A 14,857-nucleotide genomic window follows, 5' to 3' on the forward strand; every position below is an offset into this window, starting at 1 on the left:
ATGCTTTGAATGCAAAATGTCTTTGATTCAAATCTTGAAATCTCCAATTAAAGAGCAGAAAATAAATTTCACCTGGAATTCAGTAGAATTAGTTCCAAACTGTGAAGCTAAAACTGATATAAGTGGACCAATAGATTTACCATGGCCTAAGCACAGGACTCTGAAGATAGAAATTATCATCAACTCAGATATCAGCACCCTTTAATACAGAGCTGGAGCAGTCATATAGGGAGGCTCAACCTTCATGTTAGAAATTAGAGCAGCTCCCCACCTCCTGTCCTTCAGGAAGAAAGTAAAAACATAATTATGGATCCAAGATTTTGGAAAGCAAGTCCTAGTGCAATATGAGAATAAGGAATAATGAAAGGACAAATGGAACAGCCTTGGATCATGATTTTGGATGGCATGATTTTAAATATTGTTTTTAGTAGACCTGTTTTAATGTTTTGGTTTTAATGTAATTGTTTATATTATTATATGCATGTTTATGGTGTCAAATTGCTGCCTATTTGTAAGGCCGCTTTGAGTCCCCTTCGGGGTGAGAAGGGCAGGATATAAATACAGTAAATAAATAAGTAAGTCCCTAATCTCAAAGGCCTTCCTTAAGACTGCTTGCTCAACAAAAGAGAAGGTATCTCAGTCAAGGTCACCTAGCTGTAGCCAGTGTAAGAAACAACTCTGACCCATGGTTTTTGTTGGAAACAGCCAACAAATCTCCTTCGTTAGTGTGTGTTCCTGAAACTCTGTTTCAGATCCCTGAACACTTGGCTTTGGACTGGCTGATGACCTTGTATGACTTCTGGAATCCTGCATGGGCTGATGACTCTGGCTCTCAAATGTTTTGACTAGCTTTGACTTCTCACCTGTGCAATCTCTTGCAAACAAAGCCTCTCAAACAAGTATGTGTCTGGTACCTCTGTTTGGTTGACTGCCTTGACTTATCTGCAAGAGGTTGGTATTAAATACTTCCTGACTAACAACTGCCCTGGGATATGCTGCAGCCTTAATCAGGACAGGTTTGGCGAGAGCTTGGAAAGGTTACATTCTGGACATTGACTCACAGAATGGTTCAATAGGTGCAGCCACAAGGTATGCAGTCTGTGAGTAACTTTTCTAATATCTGAGTTTGGTACTATATAAGGTGCCCTCCTCACCTCTGAAAATCTTGTGTTCCTGACACTACAAACTTTATTTTAGATGAATCTTTATAGAGTACAACTTCATGGATCAGGAATGTTTAGTGGTTTCCAATTTGTAGGATGGTGAATTTGTTTTGGACTTCAAAAGAATTATCCCTTGCACAGAATCTTTTCTTCAAACAGGAATCAGCACAGTGGAAAGTTCTTTTAACAGTAAGCCTAAACCTAGAGCATATTCATTGATATGGGAACCACTAGCAGCCACAACAATGGAGTACACTATTAGGGTTTTGAGTAAATATGCATATTGGAAGGTTTGATTAAATATACATATTGCAGTTTACAGACATTACAAAAGGGAACTGATTTGTAGTTTGGTGTGAGAAGGCAGATGAAACCCCAAGAAAAAAAAGTGTCCAGAATGAAAGGCCACCTTCTACACCTGTGGGAGATTATTTTAGCAAGACTGTTAAGCAACTTTGCTATTTGACTGTGATAATTGTAAGGTACAGTTTTGTTTTAGTCATACAAAAAAAAAAAAACAACCCCGGGGCTTTATTGTTTGAATCATGTGCAGATTAGAAATATATAACAACAAAGAGCAGATGGCACAATATTTTATTTGTAGCAAACGGCCTTTTGGATTCCACTGGGCCAAATTGGATTTAGGCCAACAGCATTATTCTTTTTGTCATCATTTTCTTTTATTATCTGAGTCTCAGAGGGTTCATATAAAACAATAGATCCGAAAGCCTTTGAACTAATTTTATCCCATAGCTATGTATCTTATGAGCAGAGTTAAAATGAATATATATAGTGAGAAAAACCACAATAAGATAAAATTGGAAGTGATAATATCCAAAGCTTCAATCCTTGCTTATTGATGAGATCCGTTGATGAGATCCATTGCTTACTGATGAGATATTGATGAGATTGAACTGAATGGGGTTTAATTCTGAGTAGATGCATAAAGACTGATCTGTTAAAAAGATTGGCTGTAGCCCAACATTTGCTTACCTAGATTTAAGTCTCATGGAACCCAGTAAATATGCAAGGGGTTAGACGAGAAATCTTTTGTTTATTTTCATCTACCAAAGAAACAATTGAAAAACCCCATCTAGAAATCAGCCTTGGTCATGGTGACAATCCACAACAAAGACTTGTTCAGACTTTGAATGTAAACTTTCAACAGCCAAGGTACTTATTTGTCTCGTACCTGCCTCAACAAGTCTTTTGTTATGATTTGTCACGTCTTTCCAATATGGTCACAAGCCTAAAAAAGAGCTATAATAAAGCATTGGCATTTACAGCTGATGGCTTCTCATTCACTAGGTGACAACTGTCATTGTTTTTCCAAATAATTGGTAGCATCCCAACTTCTGTTTCAACAAGCCCTGTTCCCTCAGCTCCCTACTCTTCTTTGCCTGAAACGTAAGCAATATTTGTTCAATTTTAATGAATTTTTTGGGGTCTTGAAATCTTGGACTTTTTTGTTTGATTTTTATTTTGGCTCAATCAAAATCTATTATATTCTATTAATGAGCTAAGAATTACACATTGTGGAATAAGTAATATAATGATCCTTCAACAGTTTACTACTCCTTTATATTCTATATTTTAGGATGCCTTGTGACCAACTAAATTGACTTTCAATGGTAACAATATTATTTAGTTGTAGTATCAAGAGTTTACTTCTTCAGGTAACTTTTAAAAAAAGGCATTCACATGTGATGATTCCCAGATTGTTGTCTGCAATCTGGGAATCATCACAGTTGACTAGTGCTATTCTTAGTGATTGGCAGAGCAATCTGTTCAGTCGACTTTGGACCAAATTATATCAATTATTCCATTTTTTACTTCACACCTCCTTATTACTTTGTTGTTCCAGAATTTTCTTAGGCTATTTCTGCATGTTATCTTCTAATCCCAAGGGCACAGACACCTTCCTAACTACTTATCCTAAAGACAAGGTATTTACCAGGTGTTGTGTAATGACATACACGTGAAATAAATGTTTTTCTCTTGTGACATCTGAGGTCATGGCTGAGAATCATGTAGCTACCAGATGCTGATGAAATGCAGTTCTTAGCATTCTTCTTCATGGACTATGTTAATGAGGGTTGCTAGTATTTCCAATCCAGCAACACCAGAAGGGCACATCATTCCTATCACTGCCTCAGACTAACAAATATATTTCACCATAAGCTTTTCTGGAAAGCAGGTGTATTACCTTTGTTAGAACTGCCTACTTACTAAGATGTATTTGTGTACATATATTGGCTGGAGCCTTAAACAGATCTCCTAAAATAGGTGAAATATTATTTTTATGAGTTGAGGAAACCTACTTTTTGTTTTTTTTGAAGGGCCAGTCCAATATTTGTCTGAAAACCTAAAAGCCAGGTGCATGAAAGAAGGACAGAAGGAGAAAGAGAACAATTACTATGCGCAAGGATGATTTGATTGATCGTTTCAGTGTAAGGCTACAATCTGGGTCAATTTGTGTTTCAGCGAGAACATGGGGAAATGCTTCTGCTGTGGATTCAATATGCATGTTTAATTATTGGAATTCTGGTGTATTTGTTTCACTAGTAGATATAGAATACAACCACAGAGGGAATGGTGATGTTTATTTATACCTCACTTTCTCTCTCCACAAAGGAGACTCAAAGCAACTTCAACATGTTTTGCCAGAAAATAATAATAATACTGAACTGCTAGTGGTGCATGATGTAAAGTAATGTCCATCATGGGAGCTGTTTAGAACATTTTCCTGGCACCTTCCTCTTTTACCTAACTAGATTGAGTGCTGTCTGTAACACGAAGGACCCATAGGCTAGTGACACAGCACACAAATTGCATGTTTGTGATTTTGCACTCAGGCTTTATTTCTAGACTCTCAAATGGCAGGGATAGAAAACAGTTCTGCCTGTGACCCTGGGTTACCAATGCCTGTCAAGAGAAAACAGATTGAAAAATGGAATTTCTCTTCCATTTCTTGTACAAAAGCTAACAGATGGTTAGTGACAACCCTGGGCTAGGCAATGTGGTTTAGAATCAGCCAGCTTCATATATTAGAAACAACTGGCAATTCATTTCTGATTTCTGATTTATTTACTCATTAAATTATCATATTTATATCTCACCCTATAGCTAGAAATCTCCAGGGAAGGCACATGCAGCAAGACCATTTTGAACAGCTAAATCAATTTGTGACAATTCAACAGGAAATGGTTCAACAACTGTTATAAAGAAGATTATACAAAGTAAGACTGAAATTGTCTATGCCATGCTGTGTGCCGTTTTCGAAAATGCATTTTGGAAATAAACTATGAGTGATAAGAACTGTAAATTACTGCCATTTTATGCATTTTGTTACTTTAAATATGCAGCTTTTCAGTTTTTGTGCTATGGTATTCTGGCTCTAACTAGTTAATAATCATTTAAACAAATATGACATATTTATTCACCATGAGAGCCATTTTTCCATATCAGGAGCGACTTGAGAAACTGTAAGTTGCTTCTTGAGTGAGAGAATTGATTGTCTGCAAGGACATTGCCCAGGAATGCCCAGATGTTTGATGTTTTTACCATCCTTGTGAGAGGCTTCTCTCATGTCCTTGCACATGAAGCTGGAGCTGACAGAGGAAGCTCATCAGTGCTCTCCCCAGATTCGAACTTTCAGGTCAGGTCAGTCTTCAGGTCAGCAACCCAGTCTTCAAATCAGTGGTCCTGCCGGCACAAGGGTTTAACCCATAGCGCCACTAGGGGCTCCTTGTGAGAGACATTAATTGCTGAACTATAGATGAATTGTGTTGTTGAAGGCTTTCATGGTCGATGTCACTCAGAAACAGAAGAACTCCAGACAACATACAACCAAGTGCCAGTTAACACCTCCCAAACAGAGGATGCCTCCAGGAAACAGAGGCCAGGCTACCTTCATGCAGATACCCTGACTGGTTGAATTGAATAGCATTGATTAGCTTAATGGCTACTCAATGCTATTCAAGCTTGCCAATTGCAACATTCACACTTGCTTTAAACAGACAAACGTTATTTCACCCACCCTGGACATTCCACAGATATAGATACACTCCACTCGCTTCACTGCCAACAGAACCTCTGAAATGCCAGCCACAAATACAGAATGTTACTGGAATATGGCCCCCAAAAACTCACAGAACCTATAGATGAATTCCTGATTGAGGCTTTCAGGAGCCAACATGCCTATTTTTCATAATAAAGTTTTTATTTGTTCAGCTTCTTCATTTCTAAGGAATGATGGACCCCTAGATGTTCACCCCTAGAACAACACAATGAACAAGGATGATGAGAGTCATAGTCCAACAGCCTAGGAAGATTACAGATTGTCCACCTTTTTCTAAGATTATCTACAAATGATGGGATTTGAAAAGCTCAAATGCCCTAGATTGGCGTGAATATAGTTAGTGTGGTGTAGTGACTTGTGATTGGAGCAGGATTGTGGCAGACTATGGATGCAATAAGTTCTTGCCCATGGAAATGCATTGGGTGATGTTTCAGTGTAAGGCTATGACAAATATCCTCAGAACAACGTTGCCAAGAAATTACCATGATGAGTTTCCCATGGGATCATCATACATTGGAAAGACTTGAAACACAGAGGAATAACAATTGTTGTACTTGTCCTGAGGTTTACAAGCAATCCAGTTCCAAATGGCTAGTAATTCATCATAGGCAATTAGTCATGGCCAACTATGATTGTCTTCCAAGGGTAGAATCTTGGTGGTGGGTCTGTAAATTATTGAGGACCTATTATGGATCTACATGGTCTTTTACAGAGAGAACATAGAATTCCAGGTGGAGGGCAGTCATGATAAGGGTTTGTTTGACGTGCTTCCATCTTGATATGTTTCTTCCTTTCATATTTGCACCTCTTCAAAATCCTTTAGCACTGTTGGTAATAGTTGACCTCCAGTTACAACGCTCGAGTGCCAGGGCCTCTAGTATTACAACATTAAGCTGTAACTAGTAATTCATATGAATCAGCTAAATCAATACAGGACAAATCCCTGAATAGTTTGTGCTTCTTTGGACATAGGAGCCCCAACACTTGCTGTGTTTAGTGCTGCAGCTGTTGGGGAAAAACTACTGCATGACAGACCCTCATCTTTTGCCTAGTTTCTTGGGAGAATGGGGAGGAATATGTAAAGTTGTAAACACTGAGTGCTCTCCATTTTAGGAATGTGAGAAGGGATGTGATACAGAAATGAAAGCTGCATAGATACTTTGAACTGTTAGTCTTTGTGGATAAAAGGTTACAGTTTCTTTCATTTAAAAAATGTATAGATGTCATTTTTAGTGAGTATCCCATTCCTGCTGCTCAATTCCTCCAGGGAATGGCTTAGATTTTCTTACACTCAATATTCTGTTTCAAATATCTATTATAAGTGTATGGATGGGGACCCCACCTCCCATCTATGCATTATCCATTGCATTCTGGTAGCATAATCTCCTACTATAAGATCAAAGCAACACTGTCAAGCTCTAAAAAGATATGCCTTTAGATTCTTTCTCATGTATATAAAAACTGAAATAAAACAGAATTTGGCAAGAAATAATGTCAATCAAAATGTACATAGAATATTGCAGACAGAAAAAACATGTTGGAACCACATCCCACAACTCTGATGCTACTTTTTTTAGTAGCCTTATTTACATCAGGTAGTGTGTAATTCAGTCAACAGGACTTTTCAGAAGCTTTTACCAGCCTCCCGTTGTTCTATAAATATACATATACATGCCATGTGAACCAGCTGAGCCTCTGAAAGCTTATACAATATATAAACTTGAGAAGTGTCAGATAAGTTTCTTTCTTCTTTTTTTGGAAGCATGGGCTTAGCTACTAGGCTTTGCTTCTCATGTTCGGTTTGAAAAGATGATGACACTTAATATACCACTTAGGGCAGTGCTTTTTGAACTTTCTTCTTATTGGAAATTTTTCCCACCTTGTCTTTCCTGCCTGTACACACTTGGTATATTCAGTTGGCATAAATCAATGTAGTAAAGATGCTGGCTAGGTGGACTGAACTTTACCATTGTCCTTGTGTACAAAATAAGCACTCCACAACTCACAGGCAACTCTGCAAGAAGATATTCATAGCTGTGAGCTTCTAGTGGAAATCATAAGGGCTTAGCTTGCGTGATGACTAACTGTAATGGACTGGGAAATAGTAAAAATTGAGGCTGCTTAATTTTTTTCCACTCATGACCCCTTTTAATCTGATAATGTATTTATGAACAAATAAGATAGTGGATCACAATTCACACCATTCTCAGCAAATGTCTGTTCTTCAAATTTCTGTGAAATGCCTATAAAATATCCATACTTGTTACTGTGATTTATGTCAGATTTGGGTGATTTCCCCTGATATAATGCCTTGGTCAATAAAGCAATACATCGACTTCTGCTCCTGCACTTGGTCTCTTTTGGAAGCATATTGGAGCCAGTGTTATTGACCGCGATTCGGTATGGATCAACCCCGTGAGGGAGATCCGATCTGTCTCCCAGATGAGGGAACGAACCTTGGCGAGCCGACTGCAAAGTAGAAAATAACCCGGAATATAATTTACCTGAGACCGAAAGGAAAAAGGCTCTGCCAAGTTGAAGGAAAAACTGTCAAAGTGTTTATTAAAGCGATTCAGCTGAAAAGGACATCAAGCCGCGATAGATCGACATGCGAGATGTAACAATACAGTGAAAATAAAGCCATTTTATACATTTCTAAGTTTGAAGTCTGCTTGAATTTCCCGCCCCGTCCCTCCGCCCATCTGGCTGCTGATAGGTCGAGGGCGCCGCACTAGGCGGGAGTTTGGTTTCCCGCCCCACGCCTTGGCCAATGAGGAACAACCTTCGTCTCTGTCAGGGCCAATCAGGTTGGGGAAGGCGGGAGTCAGCTAGACAATGGATTCTGATGAATGAATCATTGGAGTTATCTTATGCAAAGCGATTACCTGAGGCTAGTGCCTTCTAAGATAATCTAGGATTATGGTTGTTTTGAATAGGGCCATTTGGAATGTCCGGAGTTCTTTACACACATACACAATTCATGAACACCTAAGGTGTGACGGAGATGACAGCAAATATTGACACTATGGGATTATGGTGGCAGGACCAGCGGGAGGCCTTCCTATGGCTTCCCAGGGGTCCGGATGGGTTTGTGGTCAACATTATCATATGAGATTTTATCACCCGGGGGACGGCTCCGTTCTGGAGTGGGTCAATCTCTCGCTATGGGCCATGCAGATGCGACATAGATAAATTTTATGGTGACAGTTTATCCTCTTTTGTGTGTGAAGCCCAGAATCTAGGGTGAGGGAAGGCGGGAATTTTCGGGGTTAACTGGAGTTCAGGCTATGCCTTCATTGATTAAAATATACCAGGGAATGATATCTAAAATAACAATTAAAATAATATCTAAAATATGCCATACATTCACCGAGGGGAAGTTCTTGTAAAGTATTTGGGGAATTCAGTGTGTGTACCAGCAAATTCATAATATAGTCAAAGTTCATGCACAGAGTTCATAGACAATAGAGGGAATTCATGGACATGTGGGTCATAGTTCATGAAAAGTTCATAAGCAGCTCAGGCATCTGGAGGTTCATAAAAATAATAAAGTGAAGGAATTCCTGTTGACTTCTGTTCTTGGGAGCCCGGCATTTCATAGAACCGAAGGCAAGTATATGAATGAGAAGTCCGGAAATTCATGAAAATGAAGATGAATGGATGAATGGTAGAAGTCCGTCCGGGAGTCCTTGCCATCAGGGGGATCGCAGCTGGTCCTTGAAGAAACTACATTTCTCTCCCAGGGAATGGCAGTCCACCACCAGTAGCCCTGGGAGAAACTTGAGTCCCCGCAAAGGCAACCTGCCAGCTGCGGGAGCCGAGAAGCGGCCGCGACTGCAAAAAGAGCAATCGGAACCGGCTTTTTGACAGTCAGCTGATTCAGAGCTTCAAACTGGACCGTTTCGGGCACTGTTGGTTGTCCCAGAACCAGGAGCCTCAAAAAGTGTTAGATATAAAAGATAGGCATGCTTGGAATGTTTTTGATGAAGTTATGGGTCAAATTGTCCCGTCCGCCATGTTATTCAATGGCAAGGAGAGTGCGGCTGGGTTAGTGGAGGAAAGGAGAGAGGGTTTCATGCAAAGGAGACAGAAAAGGGATACAAAATAACCACTTGAAAGGATTTCAAGTTAAAAGAAAGGATACTTTTATTTAGGAATTTGTTACAATGTCAGGGCTGGGGAAAGTAATGAAAAGAATTAAATAATAATTTGTTGCGGTCAGAACACTTTCCCACTTCGCTGGTGATCTGGATCTGTGGAACTCCCCGCCGCAGGTCAGATGAGTTTAAAAGCGGGGGTCTCCGCTATCACCAGCACACTGGGAAAAGTGAACCCTGAGATTTTGGACAGCAAATACACAAATGAATACATTTGCTCAGAAGTTAACCTCAGTAACTTCCGCACAACTTTTTCCTAGATGAGGACTGTTGTTTTTGTTGTTGTTGTTGTTGTTGTTGTTGTTGCTTACCTTAAAGTTGTTTCTGACTTATGACAATCCTAAAGGGGTTTATTGAAAAGATATGTAGACCAAACTCAAACTACCATAGTCTGAGTCACACAGTGTCTGAAAATATATAGATTGTGTTTTAATATATAAATGTGTAATTGAATTCAGTAGAGGATCCAACTATGTTAGTATATGCTATGCATAAATTTGTGATGTACTGTAACAACTAAAACTGGATGGATTTGAGAATGAGGATACATGCAAGCAGCTGGAGGAATCAGTTTTCTGCTTTCTTATTCTCAAGGTTTCACAGGAGTGACTCACCCTAGTATCTTTAAAAGGTTGCATAAGATTCAGTGGCACAGGTATTCACAATAGCTTCATTCAATTTTCCCTTGTGTGTGATGTTATCTTAATTGCTGTTATTCTCTCTTGCAAAGCTCAAGTTACTCAACTGAGAGTTAAATGTGAAAGAAATCACAGGGATTTATTTCTCAGCACACCACGACTTTTGTTTTCCCCCTAGAATACTAGAGACATTTAAATGTGGGATGGCATATATTGGCAAAAGTTCTGCAAGGCAGTCACAAGATAGATATAAAAATAAATTGTTTTTACTGTCACTTCTGATTTATGGCAACCCTAAGGTGAATCTTAGGGGGTTTCTTAGTAAGATTTGTTCAGACAGGGTTTGCCTTTGTCTACCTCTGAGACTGAGAGAGTATGGTATCCAAGGTTACCCAGTGGGCTTCCATGGCTGAAGAGCATTTGAACCCTAGGCTGGATCTAGGGTTCTAAAGCCCTATAGCCCAGGATCTGATCCCAGATTATCTGTTTGATGCCATCAAATCACTACACAATGTATTGTTGAAGGCAACCACTACATCATGTTGTCTCCATATAAAAATAAGTGCATTCTGTGTTAAAATTACATTGTTCTAGAGCCATTTTTCCATAATGGAATGCAATACAAAAATGGCCAACTTTTTCAACTTGGACTATGAAGTCAGTTCCTCCCTTTGTACCATGAAACTTAGGATGTTAATCCTCAAATATTTCATCTTCATATGCAGGGGTGTATAATTACAATAATTTCTCCTAATTGCAGAAGAAACCATTGTTTCTCCACTGTGTTCTCCACATATTCAAGCAGTCTAAAGTGTTGCAGTGGAATCATTCTGCATCAAGCTCGTAGCCAAGGAGTGTAGAGGGAGTGTTGTGGGTTCAACCCCCCTCCCTTGCTGCCCAAAACTTTTCAAGTTAAAAAAATCCCTGTGGTTTACTCATGAATTTTAACTGTGAACCAAATCCCCATGCTAAGTCTATGAGAAGCAAAAATTAGAGTTTCTCCAAAACTGCAAGCACTATCTCAACCAAATTTTGATAATTTAGTCACACTATCATTACCTATCTTTCTGCCAATTTACATTGCAATAGTAGCAATAGCCAAATAGTGGAAGCAACCAGCTTATCAACAGTCTCTTAGAAAAAGCCAGGGAGATGTACACATAATCAGTGAAAGAATTACAGGGGATCTTTGACACAGCAGTGGAGTCTATGGGTGGAGAAGTTAGGACTTTTTCAATCTGTTCAAGGCAGACATGTAAATGCAACATCCAGGCAATTTCATCAACACCTATAGAATATTATAAGCTAAATGTGTACATCACATTTCTGGACTTTTTCTCCAGTCAGCTTCAAGAAAAGTTTACAAGGCACAGGAACTGCAAGGGTTCTTCTCTGTTAATTGTGGCCATTTAAAAACCAACAAGTCCACATAACTTTACAGTGAATATCTTCAGGACACTGATACACTGATGGAAGAGTTTAACCTGTGGTGTAGAAAATGGAAAAAGATTAAAAAGGTAAAGGTTTCCCTGACGTTAAGTCCAGTCATGTCTGACTCTGGGGGTTGGTGCTCATCTCCATTTCTAAGATGAAGAGCCGGCATTATATGTAGACACCAATACTCCCATGCATATGGGATATATTGAGCATGGTGATCAGATCATGATATGAATAAACATAACAGTTTAAATAATAAATGTAAGGCCTTCTCGCGGACCAGCCTGAGAATTTCGGGGGGGGGGGGGCTGAAGCACATGCATGTCACCATTGATTATGCTGGGTAGAGCTGATGGTCATTGTAGCCCAACAATATATGTAAGGGTGCAATATATTCAAGCTTAAGTGTATGGATGTGTATCATGGGACAAGGGACAAGTATCAGTTTTGTGAAGACACCACCTATTTGTAGCTATGGTTCATGTGTCTATCCAGGTTAAGTCAAACATGTATGTAAGGATTTTTCTAAGGTGAGAAAGCTGCAGATGGCATCAAAAATTGAGAGTATTGCTACAACATACTTGTGCAACTTTTTCTTGGGTATATCATTCTACACTATACATTTATATCAGTTGCATACTTCTTTAACTGTCATGGCTTCATCCTACGGAACCCCAGAATTTTCAGGTTGATTAGGTGCATAATATTCATGAGCAGAGACTTCTAGGCCATTTGCCTGAACTACACGGATGGAAAGATGAAAATTAACTTATGGTGAGATTATCATAGGGGTTCTGTCAGGATTTATTCAGCCTCTAAGGCTGAACTTGACTTGGCCAAAGCAATACAACAGATTTCCATGGCTGTGTGGGAATTTGAATCCTGCTTCCCAGAGAGTTAGTTCCACACTCAAGGCATCATACCATGCTTGCTCTCACAGAACAACTACACCTAAGATATAATATCATGATATAAGCTTGATTCCATTTTAATTATTAGCATCACATTCAGCGACATTTATACAGTTCAGACAGTGGGAGGAAAATCCTCAAGACAGCACTAATGTAGAACCCCAGGAGTATTATGAACTCCAGCAAGAAATTATGTGGAAAGAGAAATATTTTAAAATTTTAAGGGTGTGTGTGTGTGTGAGAGAGAGAGAATCAGAGAATAGGCAACCCAAGTTAATTAACATGGCATTTATCATAAAATTGCCTTTATCATAAAACTGACGGCTCCGTGATCTTTCAAGAATAATTTCTTTTATCTGAAAACACTGGAGAAGTATATCTATGAGGAACATCTTTGGCAGGGATGGAAAAATGATCAGGCTTAGAGATTCTTAAAAAGTCTGGATTTTTCATATTATTGTCAAACATTTTTTTTACAATAATAAAAATAAAAAAGGAACTTTTAAAACACCTTAGTTCTAATAGTACTAATAGGTAAAGGTAAAGGCTTCCCCTGACGTTAAGTCCAGTCATGTCTGACTCTGGGGGTTGGTGCTCATCTCCATTTCTAAGCCGAAGAGCCGGCGTTGTCCGTAGACACCTCCAAGGTCATGTGGCTGGCATGACTGCATGGAGCGCCGTTACCTTCCTGCCAGAGCAGTGCCTATTGATCTACTCACATTGGCATGTTTTCGAGCTGCTAGGTTGGCAGGAACTGGAGCTAACAGCGGCTGCTCCTGCCGCTCCCGGGGTTTGAACCTGGGACCTTTCAGTCTGCAAGTTCAGCAGCTCAGTGCTTTAATGCACTGTGCCACCGGGGCTCTTTGAATATTACTAATACTTTAGTACAAATGTTATGCTGGAACTGCACATTTTGTGTATGAAAACAGGACTGATAATTTTAGAGGAAAGACCAAGGTGGACCAACACAGTAAAGCCCAACAATAGCTTCATTGAACTCTTGGGTTTCTAGGTTTTTAAAAACTAGGACAGCAGTCCATTCCAATCAAAACAATAGGATTTGAATGAATTGGGGATTTTTTTTTTGAAAATGCACCCAATCATTGCTATGACTTAGGTTAAAAAACAGGACTGTAAAGAGAAGTGGTTATTATAAATGTCATTCTTCTAGGTCTGTATGCGTGCAACATGCATTTAAATCAACCAACCAACCTTGGGCCAAATTTAAGTGTCCATTCCTAATACATAGGAGGTACCATTTGAAGAAAAATGTAAGACTCTTACAGGCAGGATTATCTTCTACTGAAAAGTTGATGTACCAGCATATTATAGGAATTTATTGTTTTAACAGGTCAGTGAGCTAGTTGTGAAAGTTTATGCAGTATTTTAATTTCTCTATAAAAAGGTCAATGCATATATATATCTATGTATGTTTGTTTGATCCATAAAGGCTCCTACATGACTTGACGGATCTGGACCAGATCTGGCATATAAACCCTTCATTATCCAACTTGAAATAATTGAGTGGTTTGAACGACAAAAACCCACATTTTTCAGACCTAGAGCTGAGGGAATGAAAAGGAATGAAGTGGATTTACTGTTGCTAGGTGAAGTGGCCCTCTATCTTGTGACTGGGAAAAAAAGGGAGCGAAGCAGATTGGTTGCTGCTAGGTATGAAGGATAAGAATTGAGGAAAAAAGAAAAGGAAGGAAGGGAAAGGGAAGGGGGAGAAAGAAAAAGGAAAAAAAGGAAGGAAGAGAAAAAAGCGGAAAGATTGGAGAAGGGAAAGAAGTGAGAAACAAGGGAAGAGAAAGGAAGGGAAGAAAGAAGGCTGAAGGAAGGGAGGAAAGGAAAAAGAAGGGAAGGGAAAAGAAGAAAGAGAAAGGGAAGGAAAAAAGAAAAGGGGAGAAGGTGTATGAAGGAAAGTAAGGGAATGAGGAAAGGAAAGGAAAGGAAAGGAAAGGAAGGAGAGGCAGAGAAGATGGATGTGTGAAAGGGAGAAAAGAAAGAAAGAGTCACAATGGAATGCATGCCCAGGTATATATGCTAGTACACTTATAGATCTGAGTGTATTTAATGATGGTTTTTTTTTTACTGAGTTAAATAAGAGAAAATCATTATTACTTTGATAAACTATATTATATGTACATCATGTAAAAAGATGCTCATATATACGTTATTACCACTCATCCATGTTAAGGACTTTCCTTTAACAGTGGGAGCTTACTTAATACATTCCATTTAATTCAGATGGGCATTAATTAAGCATGGATTGCAATTGTAACCTTTTCATTTATATCTTGCTTTTTTGTCTGCATTACAGCCAGTATTTCAAATTAAAGCTTGAACTAAAAGTAAACAAGGATATTTTAAATGCATCCTTTAAAATGTCCCACTTTTTCCAGATGGGTTTATTTTTGAGATTATTGCATATGTATTGCTAGTGCTTTCAAGCGTATTTTATCATACT

This window comes from Anolis carolinensis, chromosome 5 (genome assembly GCF_035594765.1).
Source record: "Anolis carolinensis isolate JA03-04 chromosome 5, rAnoCar3.1.pri, whole genome shotgun sequence".
Lineage (NCBI taxonomy): Eukaryota > Metazoa > Chordata > Lepidosauria > Squamata > Dactyloidae > Anolis > Anolis carolinensis.